The 26,769-nt window shown below is 38.3% G+C and overlaps 1 pseudogene; it reads left to right on the forward strand.

The window, feature by feature from the left end:
• Positions 1–4,662: 4,662 nt before the first annotated feature.
• LOC149159435 (putative pectate lyase 8) overlaps positions 4,663–26,769 on the forward strand; it is a 36,629-nt pseudogene continuing 14,522 nt past the window's right edge.

The raw sequence follows: 26,769 nt of genomic DNA on the forward strand, positions 1-26,769 counted from the left end.
ATATGAAAATAAAATTTGATATTGATACCCATTATTATTATTTTTTTAAATATGATGCTTTTTCATCTTAAATTTTCTTATGAACATAACTAAATGCAAATCTTAACAATGTATACCTAGGATAGGTAGTCACAAATTCAAGTGTAATAATTTAATATGACTTCCAAATGAGGTTATTCATGTTAGGTAGGAAACTAGATTGATAGAGATATTTCCCTTTGCAGGAATATTTAAGAATTCCCTCATTTAGTCCCTCAAATTTTGACTATCCCAAATTTATTTTGAACAGGGTTTTGAAGTCAGTTTTCTACAAAAATTTAAAAATTGACCATTTTCTCCATATAGGTATGTGAAATTTTGGTGAGTATGTTTATGATAACATTAAAATTTCATTTCCCAAAAAATATATAATATGCATTTTGTAAATTATCCTACAACATGGCATTTATAAAGCTTGTAGTAATTTGATAAATAAGACATTATGGAACTTACAACCTAAAGTGTTTATACCCTTAGAATCAACTATTAAGTAAGGATTAATATTACAAATTTGATGTCTTATAGTGAAGTATTTAATTTTCCTTTGGTGAATGCTGTGCTTCCCTCAACTATACTTGTTCCTTCCCTGCAGATGCACATTCCTAAAAATCATTAGTGGATTAAATGTTGCCTACTATACCATGAATGGAAATGATTGAAATTATGTTTATGGAAAAATCTATTTTTCTATCCTTGGGTTTATTGATGAAAAATATAAATCAAAGAAAATTGAAAAGAAAAACAAGCTATCTATGCTTTAATACTTCTAACGTCTTCCCAACAATATATATATATATATATATAATCCAGAGTATGTAAACTTGTGAGATCCATACACTATACGTGCAAAGCCAAATCATTCGCTATTTGATCTACCTAAAATTTTCAATACTTAGTCTATTGATGGTTAAACTTGTGAAATGAACCGAATGAAAACAAAAGGAAAATCCATCATTGAACGATATCTTACTATACCCACTAGTCTTACAATTTAGGTTGTAGTTAAATGTTCTATATTTGAGATTTGAACCTTTTTACATTAATACTTTATTTTTGTTTATTTTATAATTTACTTCAATGAATGAATATTAAAAAAGTATATATTTTACGAAATAAATGGAATGAAAGAAATTTCATGATTGAATTATATTTTATTTTATCCATTGATTGTAAATTGAATTGTAGTTAAGTGTTCAATCTTCAAGAGTTGAACTTTGCTTCGATAATACTCTATTTTGTATATTTTATAATACAATTCAATGAAACTAAATATGGAAATTAACCATGACACACTTCATAAATCAAAATCAATCTTAATTTCCATAGTAATGATCATGTATTTGTCGTGATCATGATACTAAGTAAGGATCTTGCCATAATTAGGTTATCTCTTTATATGATTTTTCACAAATTTTTGATCCTATTGTTAGAAATATTTGATAAAAGTAAATACACTTGTAGAAAGAAAATAAATTAATACATATGAAATAAAAGACTATCATGATCTATTTAGAATGAGCTCAATTCTCCCAAGAACAAGGTAGCAACTAGCTTTATAACATTTTATACTATAGTAAGGCATATTATTATTAGAGCTAAAGAATGAAAAATGATGTGAAGAGAAATACCAATAACATTTCTTCTTTTCTATCACAATTTAGAATTATATTCTACTCCAAGAGTCCCCTTTTGAAATGGAGAAGGAACTGTTACTTATACATAAACATGCTTTGGCAATACGATAAACAATAACTAATTTAGATCCACATATCTCTAATTTGGTTATTGGATAAGTTCAATTATCATCCAGATTAGATAGAGGAGAAATTGGAATTGGTGTGGAATGTAGGGGGTGAGCAAAGCTAGTGATTGCTACCCCCTTATATAATAATTCACCTAGGGCATATGAGAGAGTGAAGTAGAGAAGGAGGTTGCTAACAAGTAGAAACTAAACACCAATTAGCAAATAATTGCAAGAAATTTGTTAATAATTCAAAACTAATCAAAGTAATATTATATATGGTACACAAATTTTTCCACATCAAACAAGGTTGATGATGATCCAAATCCATTTAAAATATTCAATTGTTAAAGATGAAATACGGATTTGGGACTAGGTGTTAAAAATGTGCATTGCTGGAATCTCCAAATATACATATAACCATCACCAATCTCATCCAAATTACAAGGATAAGTGAAAAATGTGTTATTTTTTTTAAATTTAGCTATGAAATCACTTAAATAAATAAATTAAATATATTGGAAAATATGGAGCCTAATACCACATATAAATATTAAAATGGTTTTAGTCCAAGGTTACAAATAAGTGGAAAATAATTAAAGGTCAAGGAAAATGTTGGTAAAGGGATGCAAAATAATGGTGATTTTGAGAAATCAACAATATAGAATCCTCCATCCTCTTACCTTCACATTCTCATGCATAGTTTTCTCCTTATGCCACCAAAATCCTTGGTCGTAGAAAACCCTAACTTGACCTCAATTGCTAGTTTTGATTCCCACGACTGTTCTTTTCATACCTGAAACTTATAGTGAGAAATTTTCTCTCTCATGCTTCAAAAACTTCTCATGATGGGATTTCTTCTATTGAAACCTTAGCTTTATACTTTTATAATTATATCACAAGGCACTCTATATTTTTCTACATCAACATTAGACCACTCCCCTTGGATAATCTAGATTAACCCTAGGTTCGATACCATTTTTAGGACTAAAATGCAAGAGATAAAAGAAAAATAACAACATAACACCTTGCCGTAGAAAAATCCAACTAGGGAAAACATAATCATGAAGATATCTTTGATTTCCATTTGGCGAAAACTAGCCAAACTAGAGGTTGAGTAAGCCAAACGCTTACTCACATTTAACACCTTATAGTGGAGAATTCTGATTTGTTTAAAAACTTCATTACATGTAATTCATAAGATCAAAACCATTTGTCACAAATAACATGTTTCTAAAAACTATGACTGCAAACTAAACTTATTTGAGTTTATAACCATGTTAAGTTTACTCCATGAAAATTTCAAAAAATAGTTGAAAAAGATACTAACACATCATAAATCCCTCCCCAAATCCCTTTCTTTTATAAATAATTTAAACAAGGGGAAAAATTATTTTTAAAGCACATCTCTAGTATGGAAGTACTTCTTAAAAATATGTATTCCTACAAAGGGATCCAACATAAACCAAATTAAAAACCTTTCACGTTAGATTGGAAAGACAGATTAATAAATCAAAATCTAGGATTCTTTTCATTGTATCGTTTTAAGGAAACCCAACACCAAATGGAGCTCAAAGTATCTTGCTTCTTGCTTATTTTAAAGTGAATATGGAATATTTAACGACAATGGGGTAGAATTATATCTGCAAAATCCTCAAATTGGTTATTCTCATGAATGCGGAAAAGCTCTTGGTATTTGGAAAATCTATGTTTGATATAAAATGGATAAAGAATTTCTTCAGACTTTAAAATATAATTCTAAAACTAATTTTTATTAAATTTATAAAACATTAATTTAATTTTATAAAAAAAAATCATTATTGAAAAATATTTAAGAAAAATAATTAAAAACATGATCGGTCAAAAATTATAATTCAAAGTCATATCAATTTTAATTTAATAAAGTAACATAAAGTGGAAGTATAGCTCTTTCACAATTCTTTTATTTTATGCTTCAATGTATGTATATTGGAATATTACTTCCTTTTTTAGTCCCTGCCATCTGGCAATGGGCAGGGCAGGGACTATAGTAATCGAACAACCTTACTTTAGCATTAGTTTCCAGTTTTAGTCTGCTGTTATTCGGTGATTATTATAAAGTTTCTAAATGTGCTGTGCGGGGATGTGTCGAGATAACCAAAGTCTTATTTGGAGCTGAAGCTTTGCCATCTTATTTGGAGCATAGCCTAAATTGCTTTTTACGTCCTGTTCATTATCACTGACCGTCAACGGTCTCATGTTAATGTTAACATTAATTTGTAAACATTAAATGTCTATAGTGATATGTCTGTTACTATATATCATGTATGAGAAACAAGACATGTCATTGCAGCTTCCGTGTCAAATTTGCAGCTTGCATGAGAACCCAATGGTGCATGCTTGACAGTTGTTGTTCGCTTGATCTAGGTCTCTGTGGTTAATATCCGAGCTGAGGGGCTTGATTCGCCGTCGATAATGCAAAAGTCGATCAATCGTTCTCTGCAACAGCGACTCTCTGCAACAACTATGCAACAACAACTCTCTGCAACAGCTCTCGGTTTCAGGCCACCAAAAATCTGTAAGGGAGGATTTCAAAGGGAGAACTGACTGTAATTTTTCATTGATAAAATATAAAACATTTGGAATAGCAGTTTCACATTATATAATTTTTTGTATGTAAATCTGTGTTTTGTCTGATGCATTTAAAACGAATCAAATATGCCTAGCCTAGTATATTTGAACTTTTTTCTATAAACCGTGAATATTTTTCGGCGAAATGAAGTAGCATTCAGAATTTATTTTCTTGAAAAGTGGTCAAATAGCCATGAATGCGATATTGCTGCTGGTAATCCTACCTACTGCCTAGTTAAATTTTTCCAAGCTTATGCATAAAGTTGCAAAATATGGCCACGCGTTGCAGCACCAGCGGTAGCGACCACGCCATCGACATAATCTATGGGCAAGGGACCGTTGGACAACATGAATCAGAAGAGTGTTCTTCCATTTTCGCAGAAGACTGCGACATCGATGGCGAGGTATCAAAAACTCGAGATCTCATGGCGATTTTCAGAGAACAGCTCCGCGAGTTACTGGAGGTATATCAGTAATAAGCCTCTTTTTTCACATTCGCTTTTTTCTTCACATTTTTGTTATAAATGGTACATGGATGAATAATAACTAGTGTGGATCTATTTTAAATTTTAATATGAGTATAGATCTAATTTTTTCATTATGCTACTAACAACTATAAAATGGAGCTTCTCTTTATAATTATTTGACAACTACATTAAAAAAAAATACAATTTTTGCTCTAATTTTAATTTTTAATATTGGGAATAGTTATTTGATAGTTATCTTAGGATACACAATTTCATTTGTAAGATAAGATAGTTTTTCTTTATCATTATTTCACGGTTGGATTTTATAAAAAATTACCTATTCTACTTTAATTTAATTTGAAGATAATGTTTACAACATTGATATGTATGTGTGTTATTATTCATATGATAGTACAGTGTTGTACTTCAGAAAACTCAGGGCATCCAAAAAAAACGTGTAGAGCATCTAAAATGCTATAGTTATCTTATAGTTTGACAGGAATCAGGGCATCTAGGGTTCAGAAAACTGGGAGCATCTTAAAAAGGCTAGAGCATTTAAAATTCTATAGCTATCTTATAGCTTGACAGAAATCAGGGCATCTAGGGCATTTAAAATTCTATAGCTATCTTATAGTTTGACTGAAATCAGAAAGATAAATCTGCATCTAATATAATTAAAATGAATTTGCATTAATTTTTTAAAACTCAGACAGGTTTTAATTTCTAAATAAAGCGCACACCTCCCTGGTACATTGTCATCTCCATCGTCCATGTTAATTAATCAGTTTCAGCCTTTCGACCGACTATCTCGAAAAACTAAGAGATCGCACAAACCTTATCGCCAGTGTTTTCTCAGCCTACATTGCTAACGACTTTGATATTTCTTCATGTAGATTTTTTTTGCTGTACAGACCAACATAAATTAAAATCTTGTAATGGTACTAGCAGCAAGTACAAGATCAATATCATATCAGAATATTACCGAGAGGATTTAGTCTATCTATACATATCAGCAGATAATTTAGTCTCAAAGCAGAAAAATAATCTCTGCATGTTTATTTCTTGTGCGACTATAGATCAAATAAGATGACATGGAGACGAAGAGGATCCCACAACACATGAGCACACAAATGCTGAAGCAGTCAAGGAAAGAAAAATTCATCAACCAAACCTGGAGAAAGGCAGTACTATATGACAAACAGAGATGCAAATCTTTACATTCTGATAGAAATGAAAGCTGTGCAAGTTCAACCAGTGACCTGGAGGCAGAAACAGCTTTCAGGTTTCACTATGTTGGCACAAAGAGTACAAAAACTCGGGCTCTGAGATGTGTATTTCATAGAAGCAGGAGTCCGTGAAAGAACATGAGTCCTATCAACATGTTACCAGGAAGGAGGAAAACAAGAAACAATGGTAAGAATGTATCCCCTTTAAGCTCCTTTGAAAATTACAGAGAGGACAATATTAGATGCAAGAGTAGGATACCTTCGATATGGAGCCCGAGATGCACGAGTAACAGATGGAGTAGCACCAGTACGATGAAGGGCAAATCTTGAATAGCCAGACGCAAAAACGCAGGGCAGGCAAGCTTAAACAAGCGTTGTTGTTGCGATTTTCATGAGCTGGTGTTTTTAGGATTTTAATTTTCTCTTACCACGTGCTGGTCTTCTTCAGAGACGTGAAGACAAGTTTTATTTTCGTGTGACATGTTTCATTTTCCTTACGCATGTTTACAGGTTTCATTTTCTATGGGCATGTTCTTTCACTGACCACGTGGATTCACGCCTGGCTGAAAACCGCAAGTTGCACGTGGGTCCATAATATTATCAACCCCTCTATCACGTCACGTCCAGGTCTGGGTCCGTTCATCCCCTCTATCGCGTCGCGTCCAGGTCCGGGTCCGTTCATAAGTAATCAGGGTCATCCAACCTAAGTTCATGATAAGGTATTATCGTTGGCTGAAAATTCAGCTTAATTTTTTCAAATCGCGTGTCTAGAAATTTTGGAATGAGCTTCCCGATTTAGAAGATATATCTTTCTCTTATAATAAAAGAATTCAACTCAATGTTAATAAATTAAACGTCAAGAATTTGAAAATTTTTAACCAGGAATCAAATATGAAGACTTAGAAGATATATCTTCCTCTTATAATAAAAGAATTCAATTCAACGTAACCGAAAACAAAAATCATTAAAAATGCAGTTCAATGAAAACAATGCTAAGTCCTTTTTATACTATAGTTAAGAGCAATAAACATTCAATAATAGAAAGATAGTTCCAATGTATAAAAGTTAATGGCGTAATGGGCCCCACCACATTAAGTCCACATAGAATATATTAAGCTCAAACCAACTATGGACACGAGTGTAGGCTAACAAACCTTAACTATCTTGTACATAAACCTGATCGCTTTGTTAAACTGACTTTACTTTAAACTACACATTTACCGTTAATATCGAAACTCAAGTTATATAAAGCGAATAATAACAGATTTACACAAAATGCTATAACACACCAAAGCTCAATGATCATTAACCCACCCTACGCTTGTACACAGAGTGTTGTAACGCACAAAAGCTCAACGAAATACCATGTTAAAACATTAACGCTCTCCTGCTAGTGGTGCGTTAAAAGTCAACGACATTTGGATACACGCGGATTTCGTGAATTTTTAACACGTTAAAGCATTAATTCCCTCCTCCAATGGTGCACCACGTTAGTCTTGACATCGCAGGAGTATCTAGGTCATTCAATTCTTCACAAATCTCGCTTCACAGAGATGACGCATGGAAAGGAAAAGAAGCCTCACCACTCGATTCTGCTACAAAAGGCTAATACTCCATCTTAAGACCTCGAAATTTCTTTTGTAAACCCAATTTTTCTCTCGGTCTCCAATCTTGCACCAGTTGAGCTTCAAAATAGATCATTTTCTTATTTCGCAACTTCTGTTACACTTCAGACTATGCAGGTGGATCATGTAGACCTTTGCTCTCGGTCTCCAATCTTGCACCAGTCGAGCTTCAAAATAGATCATTTTCTTATTGTGCAACTTTTGTTACACTTCAGACTGTGCAGGTGGATCATGTACTATGCATGGCGTACCTTTCATTCCCACCAGATTCAGCTGCTTCTTTTTTAATTGCTTTTGTTTTCTCTTTAGTGAGCGGCAGGGACTTGCTGCTTTGCAGCCTCCCTTGTTTTATATAGATTGAAAAAGGTGAATGGATTTATAGTAAAACAAGATTGGTTGTATGGCAGCTAGTCCTTGCACTGAACGAAGTTGGGTTAATATGAAGATGTCAAGATCTAATGCTTTATCATATTGGTGGTTTATTACTATGAAATGATACTTCGATTCTGAGTCAAGAATTCAATCTTCAGTTAGGCCGGCGAGTTGCTACATATACAATCTGTGAACATCCTGGTGAAACTCCATTGTATTCCTTGATTTAAGAATTCCTTAGGGCCAGCCAGTTGCTACATATACAATCTGTGAACATCCTGGTGAAACTCCATTGTATTCCTTGATTTAAGAATTCCTTAATGGGTGACTTCCTGACACTACTATAGCAAAAGCCATAGAGTGTTCCTGAAGAGAGCCCTTATTGCTGTAGAGAGTCCTGCTTGCTGCTTGGCCGCTTGTGCACACAACTATTATTATACGAGCATGTGCTAGTCACTTTTTGATCTGTTTGATTGCTCTTGTGAGCCTTGTTATTAAGTAAGAGAGAAAGTTGAGCTAAGCAAGGGTAAAGAGATAGGCACAAGCTGCGGGCTATGGTCCTAGAACTGGATCAATCGCTTTCTAGCTATGGATTTGGAACTATCGATCAATCCATACAGCAGTTGACTCTGTTGACTCAGAACCCGTTGACCTATAACCACCAATTACAGATATAGAGCGAGATCGAGTGCCCATTTCAGTTTATGTCCCGCCTTTCTGGGATTTCTAGTTTGATATCAAGTCCCTTGGAATCTGTGCCTCGAACTGGCTTAGGTGCTACCTCTATAGCTTATACTGACGCTGGTGGATCAATGAGCTTTGGTACTCAAACTTCAAGGGATACCTTACGGGGTGCTTCTGAGATCGGTAAATGAGATCTACTGTTGCCTGCTGCTGAAGCCTTTGTCTCTATAGCGGCTAGTCAGTTTACGCACATAATAAGTATTTTCCTTTAAAGTAATCTCACGTGTATTATTTTTCTTTCGGTAAAATCAATTTTGTTGAAGGTGTCAATAAACCCTAAAAGGAACGTGATTCCTAAGTCCATCTGAGTCCATTCTGTACACCTAGAATATGTATTTGCCGTTAAAATCATCTGGCTTGTATCAAAACCTTTTTCTTGCAAAAGAAAATTTTTATTCAAGGTACCAATATATCCCTGAAAGGAAGAAGATTTCAGAGTCCACCTAAGTCCATTCTTTACCCACAGAATAAGTATTTGCCTCTAAAATCATCTGGCCTGTATCTTCCGTTTTCAAGAGCATTACTGTACTCTTTTATGATGCAATGTTATTTACAAAACAAAATGGATAAAAGCATTGTGATTTATGATTCAGTTGAGCTCACGCATATCGACAGAGGTATATTCTTTACTAAATATAATTTAGCTCATCGCCAAAGTTATATTATTTATTAAATATAATTTAGAGATTCGATTTTATTTGTCGTTTTGTTTTGTTGTAAATTAGATTTTCACTTGTAATTTTATGATCTCACAGCATATAAACTTGTTACATTTTGATTTTCACCCTAATCTACGATAACCAAACCAATCGTCATTGTAGAAATGAGTGCTGTCAATGGACATGTAAACTTCAAACATAAACATAAACCCATAATGTTTAGCGTTTTCTATAAACACACCACATGCCATCATTTTGTCCATAAGAAGTCAGGAAACATAGAAAATTAGAGTAAAGTGGAGAAGGCCTTGGATTCCTCGCTTGCTTTATGACAAAGTTTTGTTTCCAGTCTATAGGATCTTTACCCTATGAGTATCATTTGTTGTCATTCGATTATTGTATGAGCCCCTATAATTCCAAATGAGCTTGCTCGAAGGGTAGGTACATGAGATGGCATATGGTTTTAAACGCATGGAGAATAACACTTATTAAAATCTACTGCATGTATTGTATGTGCCCTCACCATTGAAGTTTGAAGTCAAAGAGATGGAGAAAATTAGGCAGAAAACACTTTTACTGAGCAGCTAGTAACCATTCCAGTTTTATCTATTTGAAAATTTCTTTATTTCACCTCTGCTTATCCATCTGAACATGAGAAGGGCCGGGAGAGTGGCCTTCATACAACAGAATCAGAATCAGAAGATGCAATAGCGGCAAAAGCTGTGGGGTGTGGGGAGTGTAGGGTAGTGTGTTGTGGGGAAAAGTATCCGACTCGGATGACCCTATCCCTACTCTAAAGGTGACAGTCTTTAGCAACAACTGAAAGTAAAGATTTGATGTTTTCCTTTATGAAAGTACAGAGAGAAGGAAGAAAAGATCAACCAACCTGGTGTCTTTCGCTTAGTCGATCCTTATCCTCTCTCTTTGTCTCTTGTTCCTAGCTCCTTGCTCTCTTTGCCGGTCCAGCTACACACAGATCCTGCACAAAACAAGAGAGGAAACTACAAGATACATGTACTCATAACTGATGCATGGATTAGAGTGAATCAAATATACAAGTAAATACAATACATCAATGCAATACAAGTATATAGGAGAACATGCAAAACTTTATTGATACAAGTAACAGGGTTCTGAGAAGGTTACAACCATTGATGGCTCCAATCCAGCAGCACCTCCCCAGCAGCAAGAACTCTCCTCTTCACCTCTAGTAAAACAATCACCCAATAGCTCTAACTGTAAACCAACAGCACCTCCTTGCTTTACACAAAATTCCAGCCTCCTTAGACCTCATAGAAGAGCTCTATATATAGGAGAGAAGAAGAGAGGATGAGTCAGCTTGAGACTGACATGAAGCTGCCTTGTGTCCTCTCCCTCTTCAGTTAATCTTCAGTTCTTGAGTCCACTTGGAGATCCTTGCTTACACATGGTGATCAAGTACCTCTTACTCATCACAGGGCGAATCTCATGAACCAAGTGTCAGTTTGGAAGCTTCCTGGGCAGTTGACACCTTGCAGAGTGACTGTGCCACTTGGCCAATCTCGCCCAGCGCAGGTAGCCTTCATTAGATTTGACTTCCAGCGCAGGTAAAAGGAGGAGCAGTTGCATTCCAGCGCAGATGCTCAGTGGAGCAGCTGACATGATCCAAAATTAGCCTGTTTTGAAGTGTTTTCAGGTGGAGAACTGATTGGAAGTGCTGTTGTTTGATGACCTTGTTCTTTTAGGGGTAAGAACAACATGTTTAGGGACTGAGGATCCCTGTAATTATTGACATTTCATGCTCCATGTCGCGAGGCACAAAAATGTCTATAACAGTTGCCCCCTAAAGTATGAGGCCATTTATCGGGTGAGATGCTTTATCTAGAGGGTCCGAAGTTCATTCCAGTGCTGAGGAGGCGCCCTGTAATACAATACAATACAATACATTATTTTTCATTCTGTTTTCATGATCTAGCTGAGGCGGGCATTCCCATGCTCAGCTTTTATAAATACATTTTGGTACATATGACAGACGATCGTCTGAAGGTAGACTGATAATTTTCTGCTGAAATTATCATCCTTTGAATAGGATGATCATCTGCTGCAATGATGTACATGGCAAATGCTTTTATATTTCCTGAATATATGTCACAGCCCGGATGGATGAAACTAGATCCGGGGTCTTCAAGCTCGTTCGATCTTCACTCTAAGTACAAGTCGATCCATGTGAGAATTTCGCTGAAGTCGAACATGGAAAGACATCGCTTGATTACCGGTCAATAATAAAAACCGTTAACAAGCGCGAGAGGAATCACCAATAATGATGATGACCCTCAAGGTACTGCAGTACAATTCACGTGGCGTGAATAAAGGACTTGGCGTCGAACACCACGCAAAATCTTCTGGTCGAAGGTCATTGATGTATACCTGTCGCCGGAAGTGAGAAACTTGCCATTGAGGCATGCAAGCTTCAAAGTACTGATGGGGGTGTTCCTAGATCAACTTCTTGGATAATGAGCTGAAGTCGACAAGAAGCGATCCGTCAAAGGAGGGCCTTAATGAATCCCACATCAATGACACGGAACGGAGCTAATGATTTTAGTGGAGGTGAAAACAAACTGTGATATATGATTCAGGGTGGCGATCATGAATGGATGAAGGATAATGTATGGCAGTGGATGGGACACGGTTGACACTTTTAGAATGACCCCTCTTGAACATATAACGACACTGATGCGATGGATCGGTAGCATTACCCCAAATGTGGATGGTTTGGCGAGGACCATGGTGATGAGACCGGTGAATGAAACAACCCAACCCGATGTGGTACGAAGGAAAAGTGTCATGTTCAAGAGTGACTTGCTACCATTAAACTTTGATGTTCTCCCAATTTTTCCCCAGTCATTTCTGACCAGTACCTCTTTATTTTTGTCAAGCTTGAGGACGATAACATATGCTTGTTCTATAACCTGCCCTTCGGGCAAGCCCATCACTATGATTTAACGAGCTTAGCGATAGGGAAACTCGTTCTCGTCTAAAGACAAGTTTGTCGCTATTTAATCATTTTAACGAGTCTAACGACAAAGAAAACTCGGTCCTTTTCATTTTTAGAGAGTCTGAAAAGGTACAGAAAGTTAACTCCATAATCCCTTTTTCGTCATCTAATCCCTTAAGTCCGAAAAAGTATAAAACAATACAGAAGGGATGAGTTTTCGATTGCTTTAACGAGCCGAACAAAACAAGCGCTCGATCTTTTTGTGTAATGATCCCTGAGGTCCAAAAAGATTAAAATCTAGAGGAGGGATAACGTTTCGGTCGTTTAACGAGCTGGAAGGCCAAAACTCGGCAAACTTTTCATATTTTACTAGTCAGTGAAAAGAGCTCAAAGAAGACTCGTCTTTTGAGGAACGAGTGATAAACAGGGATAGCAACTGATTCCAGGTACAAATTGGAATTTTCCAATCACGGCAGTGTCACAAGGATGGCTAGGTGAAATCACTCTTCGCAGCTGTTCCTCAAAATGGGTAAACACACAAATGGAAGTGAATGATCAGCCAAATGACGGTGGAGGTGACGGTGCACAAACACGACCAAGGCTTCTATGGCTGATGAATTTACGATCTCAAAAGGGTATTTACCGGTTCATTTTTTCTGAATGAGCTTGAACTCTAAAGGAAAGCCTGCTCATAAACTTATGTTTATTTTTTAACGAGCATGAACTATGCGCTAAAACTGCTCGGATCTTGCGTTTATTTTTTAACGAGCATGAACTATGTGCTAAAACTACTCGAATCTTGCATGCCCCCAGCATCATAATAACGCATGTCGAAGGAGGGTGCCCCCCAAGCTTCATTGCATTCAACTTGGTGATTGGAATGAAGGTTTACCTTTGAATTTTGGAAAGGGGATCGTTTCATTTTTTAATGAGGTTGACATAGTAAAAGAACTATCCTCATAGCCCACTGTATTTACAGTATTTGATAGAAAATCGAAAACTGAAGGATGATAAAGGTCATCTTGAGTATCTTCTCCACAACCCGGGAGAAGGGAACAATGGTGGGAATCATTCCATGGTGCCCTGTCAATTACCATTGATTGGACTATTCCTTTGTCGGTTCCATGCACTCGCGACCAAGGACATGAAGGGGTGCCATATTCTCTAGACCTATCTATCCAAACGCTTGATGAGCGTTGATTTGGGGTTGCCCCCCAGGCCAAGAAAATTGATTGCTACAATACTTCCATTGGGCTTGGGGACAAAACCTTTACATGATCCATGTTGATATCGTTTTTTGACATCTTTCGTACGGAAGATATCATATTGCAGGCCCCTACCGTCGCCACTTCTCCCACAATGAATGGTGGCGGAAGGGCGAAAGTTCCCATTAATGTAGGATCTTTTAGTAGGCCTACTCCGATATTTTGAAATGAATGGTCGCTTCCATGGATCATAGGAACGCTTCCTGTAACTTGTGAACCATTAGGGAGGAAATTTTGTTGGTCAATGATTGTAATCCCTCCTTGAAAGGGGAATGCGATTTTCCTAAAATAGGTTGACACAACAGCTTCCATGGCATAAATCCATGGTCTTCCCAGTAGGATGTTATAGTCAAGATTGCCATCGATGACTTCAACATCTATTTCTACTGTTTTGCCCCCTAGTTCAACTTTCAAGTTACTAAGGATACCGTAAGGGGTATATGTCCTTCCGTCGAATGCTTTTAATGTCGTCAATGATCGCGACAAGGTTGGAGATCCTAAGGTTTTCCAGCAACTCATCGACATAATACATGTCGATGCCCCCTCATCAATAATTGTTCGATGAACAGTTTTGTTGAGGGCTTTCACTTGGACGAGGAAAGCTAGTTGAGCTGGTAACTGAGGATCATATCCTTTGTGATCAAAGGATACAAGATTAGAATCTTTAGGATCCACTCCACCAATTGCTGATAACAATGCCTGCCTTTCGGATGGGCAATTTTGTAGTACTTCAAGAGTCGACATAGCGGACGACGATTGTGCCAAATCTTCCACTATGTTATAATGCTATGCCGCTCTGGCACGAGGATTAAATGTCGACTTGTGTACTACTCCCTTCGGCGGTTTTATTGTTAATTCATGTGTGATGGGGGGTACAACTTCTGCCGAAGTTGTTGTCGAACTGCTAGGTTGATCTTTACCTTTATCGTTCGACACCTGTGGATTCCCGTAATCTTTGTTCCTAGTCGAAATCAAAGCATCATTCTGTTGCTTCGATATTGATAACATAAGCACTTGCGACGGGGAAGCATTTCCACTACCAACCAGGTTTTTTCCTCAATCGGGAAACGGATCAGTTAACACAGCTGGAGTTTGCGAACTCTTTAAGAATCTTTTTAGATCAGCTTTGTATGGACATTCTCTCGTCCAGTGATCCTCATCACATATCTGACACCCATAAGGTGGTTTCCTATCTCGAGGAGGGCTTGAAGAAGTTCTTCGAGGAGATGACTCACCTTGTTTATTCTTCTTCCCTTTGTTTTGTTTCTTCTTGCTTCCTGGTTGATTGGAGTTTTTGCCTTTATCCGTAGATACAGCATTTACCTCCGAAGCAAGAATCTCTTGATTTGCTTTTTGATTCGAAGTCTTACGGGCTTTCTTATTCGAATCCCTTGTCGACTTAGCGTTTGCAATTCCAATCACGCCATCACCGGCATGAGAGTCACTATTCGATCCGGGAGGAGGAGGGATTGAAAATTCTGGTCTGGGGGCGTCAGGTATCTTATCATAGAGCGTGCCCGACTGAGTATATACTAAGTCCAAATATTGAGCACGAGCAATAACTTGCTCCTCTGTTACGACACCTCCCTTGGCCACATCTTCTGTTATAGCAGGAAGAAGCGACTTTATAAACCACTCAGCTAATAGCTGATCTGGAACGTAGGTCTTTACCATTCTGCGGCGACGACGCCACTCATGTATATGATCTGATATATGTGTGGCTGTTGTCTGCTTGAAATTGGTCAAGATCTCTATTCCAGTTTCGTACCTTATAGGTAACTGAAAGTGTGTTAAGAAAGTCGTGGCTAGGGAACTAAAATTGTCGAAAGAGGCTCTAGGTAATTCAATATACCATTTAGCCGCTGGACCAGTCAATGTCCTCTGGAAAAGGCGAAGCCTTATCAAATCATCATTCAAGGTATTCGACGAACACCACAGATGGAATGTCATCACATGATTCGACGGGTCTTCGCCAGGATTTCCATTGAATTTAGGAATGTCCGAAGGAAGTTTGTGAGGAATCGCTGGCCACCAATGGGCATAGGCGATTGGATCGTTCATCAATCGATGTAAATCTGGTAATTCTAGAGTTGCCACGAATGGCAACTGCTGATTCAGGTTTGGCGAGGCGTACCCAGGATACGATGGAATCGCCTGAGCAGTAGGCCTTTGCATACCAGCATAATGCAACTGATGTTGATATGACTGGTATGGCTGGTGGGCTTGGCCACTGTAAAGTGGTTGATTTAACCCGTTCTGAATATAGGGTTTCCCACTATTTGCAAATATCTGTTGCTCAGACCCCTGGTACACCTGTTGAAACTGAGGTTGTTGGTATTGCACCATCCATGGTTGTGAAGCCATGTTTTGTTGTGCGACACTAACCGACGGACCAAGATGCGGGGTTATAGTTCCCGTTTGTATCTGTGTCGTCTCGGCAGTTGGCGATTGTGGTTGTGTTGCAGGGTCAATAGGCTGTTGCATTACAACTTGGGGTTGACATACAACAGGCATCGATTGAACTTGCGACACGGTTACAATTGCTGGCGTTGTCGGGATACTAGACATAGGTACACACTGTTGCATGGAATATACAACTCTTGGTTGTTGGGGTAACATAGGTACCCAACCACTCGTCGTTACTTCAGTCAAACCTGAATGTTGTTGAAAACTGCCGTATGGGTATCCCCCCGGAAGGGGAAGTGAAAGGGCATATTGCCCCCCATACGGTAACAATCTGGAGCTCAAGGGTATAGATTGCCTTTGAGGACTGGATGGTCTAAACTGATTCCCAAAGGGATCAATTTGTCTAGTTTCAACATAAGAATTACCGGGTATTATACCGGAAGAACAAACTGGAACAGACCAAGTTGTCATAATAGTCCCTGGGTGGACTCCTTCTAGTTGATGAGAACTAGTTGGGACAGATGGTATGCCGGCAAACATCGTTGGAGTGACAGCAGGAGCTTCTGCTATCGCTGTGTCATTTGGCACAGTCCTAGATGTCGACGGTTGTTCAGACATTTTAAGTCTATCCAATAAACTTCCTAACGATTCTTCAGGAACTTCCGGTGGCGATAGACAAACTTCTGATGCAGAAAGAAAAAGAGGGGTACCTACTCCAAAATGAATTGGAGTATTTGCTTGCTGGTCCTCTACGATTTCCTCTATTGCAATCAGACCAGGAGGAAGAGGAAGACCGTCAGGTCCGTAAAAGATTTCTGGTGCCGAAGAAGGCGTTGCTTCGACAGCGACAGTTGTTTGAACAACAAGACTCTGTGGACCGGTTTCAGATGGAACTGGTTCAGTTATGCAAGTACTTGTATTCAGACTAGGATCAGTACAACTGTCCTTCTGTTGCTGTTGAACTTCTTCAATAGAGGCAGGGATTCCAGAAATATCAGGAGCGGCCAGAATCTCAGATGTTGTTGGAACTTCCGTTCTAACTTTAAAAGGAGATTTTGACCTGGTCCAGCGAGTTCGCTTCGTCCGTACTACTCTCGGTTCCGGAGACAAAGACGGTTGACTCGCAAGTCTCCCCGAACGACGGAGTTTTAATTGACTTTCCTCCACGGTTGCGGATTACTTGATCAACTAAAATACAAAAAGGGGAATTATGTTTCCGTATTGAATAAATTTTATTAGACGCTTTTAGACACAACTTTGCTTTTTCATGTTTTAAGAGTCGAGAAAAAGCTAAAGATGACTCTAGTCGCCTTCGATGTATTAACGAGCCCGAAGTGACAAATGCTCGGTTGGACCTTTTCAGTTATAGAGTTTGAAAAGGGCCAAAAGAAACTGCTCTGGAGATCTAGGCAGAGGGTGTGCCAAACCTTTCGCGAAACCACAGAATACGTTTTACGGTACGGGTGGTCGATCTTCGTGAATGCTGTGTTCACTGCATCGCGATCAGTAGGGCGGTCGACACGGCTTCCTAAGGATAAAGGATAATTGCCTATAGGGGTCTCCCAATATACGCGACGGTACGTGGGAGCTCAAGGCCGTATTAGTGCTATCGTCCCTCAGGAGGAATCACCCACCTTCGTAGAGATCGACAGTCACTACGTTTAACGACGCCGGAACACGTCTCTACCTAGACCTCTATTGTGAGCGTTATGTTACAATGCGTTTTTAGATTCATTCAATATATTTTAAGTTGATCTTGTTTATCAGTTTGTCTTTCAGGATCACCACGAGATGTATTGGTACAAATTCCTAAATGCAGCTAAAATGATAAGCAAGCTTTTACAATCTTTTTAGCTTTGAAAATCCTAACTACTGAGGGGAGAGAAAAACAATATCTTTCCACACAGAGCACAAAGCACAAACTAATGCACTTTCTCCTAGATCAGACACGCAAACTTATCAAAAATGCAAATGCAAGATGCATGTATTTCTTTTCTTTTCCTTTAATGTTGATGTAGACAAAAGGAAACTGTTGTATAATTTTCGAATTCAATTTGAAGCGTAAACAAACAAGTTTTGTCTAAAATGAAAAGACGCTTCACAAGCACTTTTTTCGACACTAAAAATATATGAATTCAAACCATAAGATGAAAAACAAACAAACTCAAACAGCCATGAACAGTAATAAAACTAGCTCTTAAGATCACAAAGACACTTTTACAGTTCAGGATTTAAGAGGTCACAGCTATACTGGTTTGCTTTTCATAATGGGAAACTGTAACTGAAACAAGAAATACTGAAAGAACAATCACAGTTTCATCACAAAACTGAGGCGGAATAATGTCAAGGAAAGTGGTTTACAGCAAGTACAATGACCAGCAATCAGCAGCAAAAAATCAGTGAAAACAGGGTTAAGACACAATGGAAAACCTCTAGAAGACACTGGCTAACAGGTCCAGCGCAGGCTCTGGTCTGTCAAATTGACTTCCAGCGCAGTTCTCGAAGGGAGTACCTACGCTGTAATGCAGACTGCCTGTGGACAGCCTGCTCTGGGACACGAGAGTTGCGTTTACAAAGATTTCCGGGTCATAAAAAGCTCAAAAATGCACTGTTTTTGCTGAAATAAAAAGCTATAGGTCAAGTACAGGCTAAGGGATGATCAAGAGGATGAAAAGCTATCACAAAGAGTAAAGAGTCTTTTGTAGATAAGCTCTTCAAATCTTGAATTTGCTCAGCAAATGAGCAAGAGTAACAGTCCCTCTACTTCGCTTTTGATATAGTCAAAAGCTTTTCGATTTGGTACTCTTTTCTTCAAGAAATGAATAGAAAAATACTACAAACACGAACAAGATACTAGGATCCCCAGCGGAGTCGCCAGTTTGTTGTGGGGAAAAGTATCCGACTCGGATGACCCTATCCCTACTCTAAAGGTGACAGTCTTTAGCAACAACTGAAAGTAAAGCTTTGATATTTTCCCTTATGAAAGTACAGAGAGAAGGAAGAAAAGATTAACCAACCCGGTGTCTTTCGCTTAGTCGATCCTTATCCTCTCTCTTTGTCTCTTGTTCCTAGCTCCTTGCTCTCTTTGCCGGTCCAGCTACACACAGATCCTGCACAAAACAAGAGAGGAAACTACAAGATACATGTACTCATAACTGATGCATGGATTAGAGTGAATCAAATATACAAGTAAATACAATACATCAATGCAATACAAGTATATAGGAGAACATGCAAAACTTTATTGATACAAGTAACAGGGTTCTGAGAAGGTTACAACCATTGATGGCTCCAATCCAGCAGCACCTCCCCAGCAGCAAGAACTCTCCTCTTCACCTCTAGTAAAACAATCACCCAATAGCTCTAACTGTAAACCAACAGCACCTCCTTGCTTTACACAAAATTCCAGCCTCCTTAGACCTCATAGAAGAGCTCTATATATAGGAGAGAAGAAGAGAGGATGAGTCAGCTTGAGACTGACATGAAGCTGCCTTGTGTCCTCTCCCTCTTCAGTTAATCTTCAGTTCTTGAGTCCACTTGGAGATCCTTGCTTACACATGGTGATCAAGTACCTCTTACTCATCACAGGGCGAATCTCATGAACCAAGTGTCAGTTTGGAAGCTTCCTGGGCAGTTGACACCTTGCAGAGTGACTGTGCCACTTGGCCAATCTCGCCCAGCGCAGGTAGCCTTCATTAGATTTGACTTCCAACGCAGGTACAAGGAGGAGCAGTTGCATTCCAGCACAGATGCTCAGTGGAGCAGCTGACATGATCCAAAATTAGCCTGTTTTGAAGTGTTTTCAGGTGGAGAACTGATTGGAAGTGCTGTTGTTTGATGACCTTGTTCTTTTAGGGGTAAGAACAACATGTTTAGGGACTGAGGATCCCTGTAATTATTGACATTTCATGCTCCATGTCGCGAGGCACAAAAATGTCTATAACATAGTGGGTTCGGGCTTTGTATCTGTATTTGTCTCGGGATCGAGCAGACACCACCTTCGCAGACATCATAATATATAGGTCAGTAGCTTAAGAACCCCAGCAGATAAGATACCTTTTCTCACTCAATTGCACCATAGGTTACCATGCTTACTTGGGCATTAGAAGGTATGCTTCCTTGCTATGCATTTGGAGGTATGCTTCCACTTTCGCTTCCTGAGATCCGAGAGATGATATTATGTCCCGCTAGGAAAGAAAGGCGGTGCTTCCCGAGGAGAATGGCCTTAACTATGGTGATACAGGTAATATCTTAATGGTGAATGATGTGATCGGTCTGTCTAAGCATAGCCCATTTAAGCCCTCGCCCGACGCTCCCATATATCTGGAGAAAATCATAAGGTAAGGATATTACATGCTGTACTGACTTCTATTGAACATGACTCCTAGTAGGCAGGCTAATGAATTCATGGTGGAATTCGCGGGTAATAGCAGGAGGTGGGATTGGTCAGGACTTTCGAGGGTTTACAGGCTTTACGAATAAAACACTAAACGAGATAGATGGATTATGTTACCCCATTTGACCAGTCAGCCTAGTGTTACCTGCCGATAGATGGATTATGTAGTGCTAGTTGTTGATCCCATTGACCCAAAGCCAGGAGTCAAGGCAGTTTCCATTGATCCAAAGATGACAGTTCGTGGTGGTTGCGGGTATGTGAAGACAAAACCAGATGAAACATTTGGATGTCAAGTGTTTATAGTCGGGTTGTAGACCTACGTCCTTACGGAACTAATAAAAAGAATCAAATAAAGCCTTTGATTAGAGGATTGACTCGGCTACTCTACTGGGTCAAGAGGCTAAGAAAGAGGCTTGGCTACTTGGCTGGATAGACTAATCGTGACCTAGTACCTGAAACCTAATAACCATTTTCATGTGGTTTCTATGGTAGGGAGGGTTTTTGGTCGATTTTCACCGTGACTCGCATGATATATCATCAATTGCACAATCAGATAAGCTTGTCAGGAATTTCTGGTTATTCCAAACAAAATACAGTGGAAAAATCCTCTGTTTCCACTGTTGAGAATTTTCTGATAAATTCCGAAACAACAAAAATATGAACAGAGAGTAATACTCTATTTTCTGATAATTCAAAAACACAAGAACAGAGCATAAAATAATACTCTACTTTGCCTCAGGATCAAAAACTGATCAAAATAATACTCTGTTTTTGACATAGAAAAATACTCTGTTTTTGACACAGAAAAATACTCTGTTTTTAACTCAGAAAAACAGAAAAATTCGTTCTCTGGAAACGGTGTTGCAGCAACACAGTTTTTTTTTTCAGTTGCTGTAACTTGTGTTGCAGCAACGCTGTTCATGGTGTTGCAGCAACGTAAATTTTTGACGTCAAGTATTTTTTGAGTTACGGTGTAACAACAACAGGGATTTTTGACGTCAAGTATTTTTCGACTTACGGTGTAACAGCAACAGACAAAAAAAAACTTCTATTTATGAACGATAAACTAACTGATAAAATAAGTCTTCCTCACATAGAGGGATCTTCACAAAATATTATGCTAAAGAGCATCTTCCTCTTGACAGAGGGATTACAACAGGAACGCTTCAGTTCCACAAAACAACTATCTCAGAAAATTTCAGCACTGCTGTGCAATACAAAAAAAAACTCTCTTGTTCTACACTGCTGTGTGTTACAAAAGGACTTTCAATCTATCTATACTTTTCTATACTGCTGTGTCTGCATTTTATAGTGCGGGAAATGGTCTTCACCGATTTAACTTGCTGATGAAGTCTCTCTTGCTCATGATTAACAGATTTGATCTTTTGTTGTATTTCTTGAGTCGGTGGTGATAAAATCTATGACTGATAAATGCTACGTCAGCTCGAGGCTGGTTCTTTTCTCTTTCATCCGTTCTGCTCATTAATATGGTTGTTGAGAAGTAATCATGTAGTGCTGTATCTGATCTTCATCCTTCGGGAACTCAAAAATAATTAAAGAGTGAAAAGATGGTAATGGCGATGACTTAAAAGATCGGGAAAAAATGTGGGGCGCCGGATCACGACAAATGAATAAAGTAGTTGTTGCTGTTCTGTTCACTGCAGTTGAAATTATAATTTCAACACTGCCCTTTAATTTCAACTGTTGGGTTATCAGTCATACCCAGAAGTTTCCTTAAAACTCAAAACTTTTCTAATCCAATGGCTTTGTCAGAATATCCGCAACTTGTTCCTGAGTCCTGCAATGTTGTAAAATGATTTCTCCATTGTTCACCAATTCTCTGATGTAGTGAAACTTTGTGTCTATGTGTTTTGTTCTCTTGTGGAATACAGAGTTCTTGGATAATGCAATAGCTGAGCTACTGTCACAAAAAATAACTGTTGTTGTTGCCTACTCCTGGCATAGACTTCTCAACATTCTCCTCATCCAAACCGCTTGACATGCTGCTGCTGTAGCTGCCACATACTCTGCTTCTGTTGTAGACAATGCCACAATTGGCTGTTTCTTGTAAGCCCATGAAATGGCTCCTGAACCTATGTGAAAAATGTAACCAGATGTGCTTTTCCGGTCATCTACACTTCCAGCCCAATCACTATCTGTGTATCCAACTAAATCTGAACATTCTGAAACAGTATAAAATATGCCATACCTGTTTGTACCTTTAACATATCTCAGAATTCTCTTTGCTGCCTGCCAATGTGTTTCTTTTGGCTTCTCCATGAATCTGGAAATTAAACTAACAGCATACATTATGTCTGGCCTAGTTGTAGTTAAATACATAAGGCTGCCAACTATGCTCTTGTACACACTAGGGTCAAAATCTTTGCTGCTGTCCTCTTTGCTGAGTTTTAATCCCATCACTGTGGGAGTGATTGCTGCCTTGCTATCCTGCATGTTAAATCTTCTCAACGCTTCATTTACATATTTTGCCTATGAAATAAAAATTCCATTTTCATTTTGATCTACTTCTATTCCTAAGAAGTATCTCAGCAAACCCATGTCAGTCATCTCAAATTATTCTTTCATGACTGATTTGAAATTTTCAATGAGGTAGTCATCATTACATGTAAAAATCACATCATCAACATATAACACAACAATTAAAATTTTACAGTTTTTTTCTTTGATGTAAACAGTGGGTTCTCCCTCACACTTCTCAAATCCGTTCTCCAGTAGATAGGAATCTATCCTACTGTACCACGCTCTTGGCCCTTGATTCAGCCCATAAAGAGCTTTCTTCAATTTGCACACTTTGTGCTCTTGGCCTTTCTTCTCATAACCTAGAGGTTGCTCAATGTAAACTTCTTCCATTAATACTCCATTCAAGAATGTTGACTTCACGCCCATTTGGTAAACTTTCCATTTGTTTTGTGCTGCTATGGACAGCACTTCTCTTACTGTTTCCATTCTTGCAACCGGTGCGAAAGTCTCTTCATAATCTCTCCCATACTGTTGCTTGTATCCATTGACAACAAGTCTTGCCTTGTGCCTTTCTATCTTGCCTTCAGCATTACTCTTGGTCTTGTAGACCCATTTAACTCCAATGACTTCTTTACCTTTTGGTAGCTCAACTAAATCCCATGTCTTATTTCTTTCTATTGCATTCATCTTCTCATCCATAGCTTCTATCCGTTTCTTATCTTTAATTGCATCTTCGAAATGAACAGGGTCATCAACATGGCAATACAAGGCAAACAAAGAATTCATTCCTTCATCATAAATATCACTTAAATTTCTGAATTTCTTACCTCTTTCATTCGGTGTGCAAGTGCTTGTAGATGCACTTGAATTTTCTCCTTGTGGTGTGCTTGGAGAAGCACTCTCATTTCTCCTCAAGGGTGTCTCTTGATGTTCTAGTGTTGATGCTGTTGTTTGGGGATGTGTTTCATCCAACTCCTCATCTTCATCATTATGAGACAAACAGTTTTTAACATTAACTGTTTTCTCTATGCTTCCATCCCAAGCTTCCTCTTCAATAAATTGAACATCTCTGCTCACAAAAAACTTCTTGGTGGATGGGATATATAACCTGTAAGCTTTGGATTCTTCACTGTATCCAATGAAAATACATTTCTCCCCTTTGCTGTCCAATTTCTTCCTTAGCTGATATGGAATGTGTGCATAAGCCACACAACCAAAAACTTTCATGTGGGTGACTCCTTGCTTTCTCCTATTCCATGCTTCTTCTAGCACTTTGTTCATCACTGCTTTTGTAGGACATCTATTCAAAATATATACTGCACAGTGTATAGCTTCAGCCCAATAATCATTTGGCAAATGCTTTGCCTTCAACATGCTCCTCGCCATATCCATGATTGTTCTGTTTTTCCTTTCAGCAACTCCATTTTGCTGCGGGGTGTACCTTGCTATAAATTGCTTATGAATTCCATTTTCTCTGCAAAAATGTAAAAATTCTTTGGAGATATACTCACCTCCTCTGTCAGTTCTCAAACCTTGATATGCAGCCCACTTTGATTTTCTACAAGTGCTTTGAAATTTTGAAATTTTTCAAACACTTCACTCTTATTCTTCAGAAAATAAACCCAAGTCTTTCTAGTAAAGTCATCAATAAATGTTAGAAAATATTGGCTGCCTGCAAGTGATGGAGCTTGCATCGGTCCACATAAATCTGAGTGGACAATTTCTAAAGGTGCTTTTGCCCTTATGCTTTTCCCAGTTGGAAAACTTTCTCTGTGTTGTTTTCCCAATATACAACCTTCACAAAGGCTATCTAGCTTTTCTATCAATGGTAATCCTCTTACCATTCCTCTTCTACTCAACAAATTAAGACCTCCAAAGTTGAGATGTCCAAATCTCAAATGCCACAACCAATTTTCATCCTTTGGTACGCTTTGGAGAGCCTCTTGTGTCACTGCTGCAATTACTTCTTTATTTTTCAAATCTGCCTTTATTCTGAGAGGGAACATCCTGTTCCTTGTCATCTTCACTTCAGCAATACAATGTTTGCTGGGTAATCTGTCCATGATGGTGCATACATCATTCTTAAAGAAAACATTGTAACCCTTCTGAACAAGCTGTCCAATACTCAAGAGATTACACTTCATTCCAGGAACATAATAGACATCTGCTATGGTTTTCTTTTCACCTTTCTTTGTAAATATTTTAACTTCACTTTTTCCCATAACAGAAATTTTACTATCAGTCCCAAGTGTGACTTGTGATTGCACACTCTGATCTAAAACAGAAAACAGGGCTATGTTTCCTGTCATATGATTGCTGCAACCAGAATCTAGAAACCATATATCTTCACTGTTTGTTTCAGCCATATTACAAACTAACAACACATTATCTTGACTGATATTTTCTCTAGTGATATTTGCACTAGATCTATTACTCATATCATGCTGCTTCTTCCTACATTCATTTGCATAGTGCCCATATTTTTTACAATAATAACATTGGACGTTGGATTTTTCATACCTTTGTCCTTGAGCATGATGTTGTCCACTTTGTTGACTGCTGCCATGGCCTTGGTTCTGATTTGGATTGCTGTCTCTTCCTTGAACATTTGCTGGACTGTTTCTTCCGCATCTGTATTGGGTTCTACCTCTTCCTCTCTTGTTTCCTCTGCCTTGACCTCTTCCTCTTCCAAATGGCATCTGGGTCTTGAAGGCTTGCTCTAGAGATGAGTTTTCATTTCTACTCAACCTCTGCTCATGTGTTATCAGTGATGCATGAAGTTCATCAACTGAAAAATTTGAGAGATCCTTTATCTCTTCTATGGTGGTAACAATCACATCAAATTTTGAGGGTAGGCACCTCAATAGTTTCTCCACAATCCTTCTTTCTTCAAGAGTTTCTCCATGAGACCTTATCTGTGTGACCAAACCAATTGCTTGTGTGAAGAATGAGTCAATATTGTCTGACTCCTTCATACGCAGGTTCTCAAAATCTTTCCTCAGCAACTGTAGTTTTGCTGTCTTCACTTTGTACATGCCTTGATAGGTTGTCTTGAGAGTTTTCCATGCTTCTCTGGATGTCTTGGCTGCTGCTATCCTCGGAAACACACTCTTATGCACTGCTTGATATAAAAGTACAAAGGCTTTTGAGTCCTTCTTCTTATTGCTCTTCAACAGCTCTTTCTCTGCCTGAGTTAGTCCAATAAACTCTTCTTCATTTGCTGGTTCTTCAAATCCATATTCAACAAGTTCCCATAAATCTTGTGAGGCAAACACGGCTCTCATGGTTATTGCCCAGTAGTCATAATTTTTCCCATTGAACTGTGGGAGCTGGGTATTAAACATACCCACGCTGGTGCTGGCCATTCTTGCAATACTTGACTGTAAAAAAAATCACTTAATTGTCTTCAGCAACTATACAAAAACTAATCTGAAAAATACCTTGACAGCGTTTTCGCTCTGCTGGATAATTTGCTTTAGCAACAAATCTTCTTTCAGCTTCTTTGATGTCTTCAAAGAGCCTGGACAAGCTCTGATACCATGTCGGGAATTTCTGGTTATTCCAAACAAAATACATGTTAGGACTCTGGACACCACATATCTCCACAATGGTATGATATTGTCCACTTTGGACCTTAGCCCTCATGGATTTGTTCTTGGGATTTACCCCAAAAGGCCTCATAATAATGGAGATATTTGTCCATCCTTATATACCCATGATCCTCCCCGCTTCTAATCAATGTGGGACTTTGGTTGTCTACCCAA

This window comes from Pinus tabuliformis, chromosome 5_2 (genome assembly GCF_031772625.1).
Source record: "Pinus tabuliformis cultivar Carrire ecotype Pingquan chromosome 5_2, CPIR1, whole genome shotgun sequence".
Classification (NCBI taxonomy): Eukaryota; Viridiplantae; Streptophyta; class Pinopsida; order Pinales; family Pinaceae; genus Pinus; species Pinus tabuliformis.